Source organism: Xenopus tropicalis, chromosome 4 (genome assembly GCF_000004195.4).
Source record: "Xenopus tropicalis strain Nigerian chromosome 4, UCB_Xtro_10.0, whole genome shotgun sequence".
Classification (NCBI taxonomy): Eukaryota; Metazoa; Chordata; class Amphibia; order Anura; family Pipidae; genus Xenopus; species Xenopus tropicalis.
The window spans coordinates 151,739,933-151,745,585 of NC_030680.2; positions in this window are offsets into that span (position 1 = coordinate 151,739,933).

The following is a 5,653-nucleotide window of genomic DNA, read 5'->3' on the forward strand; positions in this document are numbered from 1 at the left end:
CTCTCTTTGTCCTGCTTTCTCCTTCCTGTTCTCTCCTTCCTGCTTTCTCCTTCCTGCTCTCTTTGTCCTGCTTTCTCCTTCCTGTTCTCTCCTTCCTGCTTTCTCCTTCCTGCTCTCTTTGTCCTGCTTTCTCCTTCCTGTTCTCTCCTTCCTGCTTTCTACTTCCTGCTCTCTCCTTCCTGCTTTCTTGTTCCTGTTCTCTCCTTCCTGCATTCTACTTCCTGCTCTCTCCTTCCTGCTTTCTCCTTCCTGTTCTCTCCTTCCTGCGTTCTACTTCCTGCTCTCTCCTTCCTGCTTTCTTGTTCCTGTTCTCTCCTTCCTGCTTTCTACTTCCTGCTCTCTCCTTCCTGCTTTCTCCTTCCTGCTCTCTCCTTCCTGCTTTCTCCTTCCTGTTCTCTCCTTCCTGCTTTCTCCTTCCTGTTCTCTCCTTCCTGTTCTCTCCTTCCTGCTTTCTACTTCCTGCTCTCTCCTTCCTGCTTTTTCATTGCTGTTCTTTGCTTCCTGCTTTCTACTTCCTGTTCTCTCCTTCCTGCATTCTCCTTCCTGTTCTCTCCTTCCTGTTTTCTACTTCCTGCTCTCTCCTTCCTGCTTTCTACTTCCTGCTCTCTCCTTCCTGCTTTCTCCTTCCTGCATTCTGCTTCCTGTTCTCTCCTTCCTGCTTTCTACTTCCTGCTCTCTCCTTCCTGCTTTCTACTTCCTGCTCTCTCCTTCCTGCATTCTCCTTCCTGTTCTCTCCTTCCTGCTTTCTACTTCCTGCTCTCTCCTTCCTGCTTTCTTGTTCCTGTTCTCTCCTTCCTGCTTTCTACTTCCTGCTCTCTCCTTCCTGCATTCTCCTTCCTGTTCTCTCCTTCCTGCTTTCTACTTCCTGCTCTCTCCTTCCTGCTTTCTTGTTCCTGTTCTCTCCTTCCTGCTTTCTCCTTCCTGTTCTCTCCTTCCTGCTTTCTCATTGCTGTTCTCTCCTTCCTGCTTTCTCCTTCCTGCTCTCTCCTTCCTGCATTCTCCTTCCTGTTCTCTCCTTCCTGTTTTCTACTTCCTGCTCTCTCCTTCCTGCTTTCTACTTCCTGCTCTCTCCTTCCTGCTTTCTTGTTCCTGTTCTCTCCTTCCTGCTTTCTCCTTCCTGTTCTCTCCTTCCTGCTTTCTCATTGCTGTTCTCTCCTTCCTGCTCTCTCCTTCCTGCATTCTCCTTCCTGTTCTCTCCTTCCTGTTTTCTACTTCCTGCTCTCTCCTTCCTGCTTTCTACTTCCTGCTCTCTCCTTCCTGCATTCTGCTTCCTGTTCTCTCCTTCCTGCTTTCTACTTCCTGCTCTCTCCTTCCTGCTTTCTACTTCCCGCTCTCTCCTTCCTGTATTCTCCTTCCTGCTTCCTACTTCCTGCTCTCTCCTTCCTGCTTTCTACTTCCTGCTCTCTCCTTCCTGCATTCTCCTTTCTGCTTCCTACTTCCTGCTCTCTCCTTCCTGTTTTCTACTTCCTGCTCTCGCCTTCCTGCTTCCTACTTCCTGCTCTCTCCTTCCTGCTTTCTACTTCCTGCTCTCTCCTTCCTGCATTCTGCTTCCTGTTCTCTCCTTCCTGCTTTCTACTTCCTGCTCTCTCCTTCCTGCTTTCTACTTCCTGCTCTCTCCTTCCTGCTTTCTACTTCCCGCTCTCTCCTTCCTGTATTCTCCTTCCTGCTTCCTACTTCCTGCTCTCTCCTTCCTGCTTTCTACTTCCTGCTCTCTCCTTCCTGCTCTCTCCTTCCTGCATTCTCCTTTCTGCTTCCTACTTCCTGCTCTCTCCTTCCTGTTTTCTACTTCCTGCTCTCTCCTTCCTGTTTTCTACTTCCTGCTCTCTCCTTCCTGCTTCCTACTTCCTGCTCTCTCCTTCCTGCTTTCTACTTCCTGCTCTCTCCTTCCTGCATTCTCCTTCCTGCTCTCTCCTTCCTGCTTCCTACTTCCTGCTCTCTCCTTCCTGCTTTCTACTTCCTGCTCTCTCCTTCCTGCATTCCCCTTCCTGTTCTCTCCTTCCTGCTTTCTACTTCCTGCTCTCTCCTTCCTGTTCTCTCCCTCTTGCTCTTCTTCTACATCATCTCTTCCCTTCTTCTTTATCTGATTCTGCCGTCCATCTTGCTTCCTTGTGCTTCCTGGGTCACAGTGCATTGTGGGACATATAATGAATGTATAAAGGGATGCAGACTGATGGCCGTGAATATAAGGTGTAGGGGTCGATATCCCATAGAATTGGGTCGGTGCCTCCGGCACATTATCTCATGGTGTCGGCGGCACAAGGGGCCACATTTGTCGGCCATATTGGATATTTGGGTTGATAGCAGTTTATTTAATCCCATCCACAGACTTGAGTTTGGAACAGCGACCCCTAGTGGCCGAGTTGCCCCACAAACAACAGTAGATTGAAATAAAGTTTTTTTTAATTTCTTGAATTTATGATTAATATTTGCTCGTTGCATTTCCGGCGCAGCGAGTAACAGGTCCCCAGTCGGTGGGAGGAGACGCTGCCGCTTATAGAACCCGGCTCGGCTGTCCCAGCGTTGCTATTGGCCGACGTGACTGCCATGGTTTATATTTGGCTGAATAGGGAACGTTCTAGAGCGCAGCGACCCGCGGAACATTGAGCCGATTGTATGAGAGGCCATTACCTGCCGTACAAAGCCGAGAGCGGATCCGGCACTTCCCTGCCCATAACTGTTGCTGCGGAGTCAAAGTCGCCATTTAGCGGATCCAATCGTGAGAAATCCCAGACTTTCCGCCTGTTTGTGCCCATAGGCAGCGCCACCTGCCCCAGGGTTCCCTGTAGGTTCCTGTAGGTGCCAATGGGGCAGTTTGTGGGTTCAGCAGGATTAATCAATAGTGTTGGGTGGCACTTGCCTACTGAAGTATGTTATAGAATGTCCTATTCCCAGCAACTTTGCAATTGGTCTTCATTATTTATCTTTTATCATTTTTGAATTATTTCTCTTTTGCCTTTTTAGCTTTCAAATGGGGGTCACTGACCCCGGCAGCCAAACCCTATTGCTCTGTGAGGCTCCAGTTTTATTGTTACTTTTTATTCCTTATCTTTCTGTCTTTCATATTCCCTGCCTGGTTGCTAAGCTAAACAAGACCCTGGCAACCAGAATGGCAATGTCTATATTATATTCATATCATATTAAATGCTCGTTCCTCCGGCGCGTGTTTAGATCAGACGCCATTGCTTACAAATGCCGGGGCTGCCATATCTCAGGACCATCTGCGCTGGTTGATTTGAACGCTCGGATGACCAATCACAGCTGCTCTTGTTGCTTAGTGGAACCATCAATAAGCGGATAAACAAACCCCCCGGGGGGGCACAGCTCGTGCCATTATGTTTGAGTGGAAACGTAACATTAAAGTCTGAGTATAAACTGTATATTCCCCCCCCAGGCTCTGTATAAACAGTAAATGAAACAATTGTTGTAGGAAACTCACCCAGAATCATTCATTCAGGCTCCGTGTTCCCTGCTGGGAGGGGCCATAGTGTCCCCCATAGGTTTCCCCAGCACCAGCGGCCCAAACTCCTCACAACTGCCAGCCCCTGTGCCCATATAATAGGTGCCAGCCCCTGTGCCCATATAATAGGTGCCGGCCCCTGTGCCCATATAATAGGTGCCAGCCCCTGTGCCCATATAATAGGTGCCAGCCCCTGTGCCCATATAATAGGTGCCAGCCCCTGTGCCCATATAATAGGTGCCGGCCCCTGTGCCCATATAATAGGTGCCGGCCCCTGTGCCCATATAATAGGTGCCGGCCCCTGTGCCCATATAATAGGTGCCAGCCCCTGTGCCCATATAATAGGTTCCGGCCCCTGTGCCCATATAATAGGTGCCAGCCCCTGTGCCCATATAATAGGTGCCAGCCCCTGTGCCCATATAATAGGTGCCGGCCCCTGTGCCCATATAATAGGTGCCGGCCCCTGTGCCCATATAATAGGTGCCGGCCCCTGTGCCCATATAATAGGTGCCGGCCCCTGTGCCCATATAATAGGTGCCGGCCCCTGTGCCCATATAATAGGTGCCAGCCCCTGTGCCCATATAATAGGTGCCAGCCCCTGTGCCCATATAATAGGTGCCGGCCCCTGTGCCCATATAATAGGTGCCAGCCCCTGTGCCCATATAATAGGTGCCGGCCCCTGTGCCCATATAATAGGTGCCGGCCCCTGTGCCCATATAATAGGTGCCGGCCCCTGTGCCCATATAATAGGTGCCAGCCCCTGTGCCCATATAATAGGTGCCGGCCCCTGTGCCCATATAATAGGTGCCAGCCCCTGTGCCCATATAATAGGTGCCAGCCCCTGTGCCCATATAATAGGTGCCGGCCCCTGTGCCCATATAATAGGTGCCGGCCCCTGTGCCCATATAATAGGTGCCGGCCCCTGTGCCCATATAATAGGTGCCGGCCCCTGTGCCCATATAATAGGTGCCAGCCCCTGTGCCCATATAATAGGTGCCAGCCCCTGTGCCCATATAATAGGTGCCAGCCCCTGTGCCCATATAATAGGTGCCAGCCCCTGTGCCCATATAATAGGTGCCGGCCCCTGTGCCCATATAATAGGTGCCAGCCCCTGTGCCCATATAATAGGTGCCAGCCCCTGTGCCCATATAATAGGTGCCGGCCCCTGTGCCCATATAATAGGTGCCGGCCCCTGTGCCCATATAATAGGTGCCGGCCCCTGTGCCCATATAATAGGTGCCGGCCCCTGTGCCCATATAATAGGTGCCGGCCCCTGTGCCCATATAATAGGTGCCGGCCCCTGTGCCCATATAATAGGTGCCAGCCCCTGTGCCCATATAATAGGTGCCAGCCCCTGTGCCCATATAATAGGTGCCAGCCCCTGTGCCCATATAATAGGTGCCAGCCCTGTGCCCATATAATAGGTGCCGGCCCCTGTGCCCATATAATAGGTGCCAGCCCTGTGCCCATATAATAGGTGCCAGCCCCTGTGCCCATATAATAGGTGCCGGCCCCTGTGCCCATATAATAGGTGCCGGCCCCTGTGCCCATATAATAGGTGCCGGCCCCTGTGCCCATATAATAGGTGCCGGCCCCTGTGCCCATATAATAGGTGCCGGCCCCTGTGCCCATATAATAGGTTCCGGCCCCTGTGCCCATATAATAGGTGCCAGCCCTGTGCCCATATAATAGGTGCCAGCCCCTGTGCCCATATAATAGGTGCCGGCCCCTGTGCCCATATAATAGGTGCCGGCCCCTGTGCCCATATAATAGGTGCCAGCCCCTGTGCCCATATAATAGGTGCCAGCCCTGTGCCCATATAATAGGTGCCAGCCCCTGTGCCCATATAATAGGTTCCGGCCCCTGTGCCCATATAATAGGTGCCAGCCCTGTGGCCATATAATAGGTGCCAGCCCTGTGCCCATATAATAGGTGCCAGCCCCTGTGCCCATATAATAGGTGCCAGCCCCTGTGCCCATATAATAGGTGCCGGCCCCTGTGCCCATATAATAGGTGCCGGCCCCTGTGCCCATATAATAGGTGCCAGCCCCTGTGCCCATATAATAGGTGCCAGCCCCTGTGCCCATATAATAGGTGCCAGCCCCTGTGCCCATATAATAGGTGCCAGCCCCTGTGCCCATATAATAGGTGCCAGCCCCTGTGCCCATATAATAGGTGCCAGCCCCTGTGCCCATA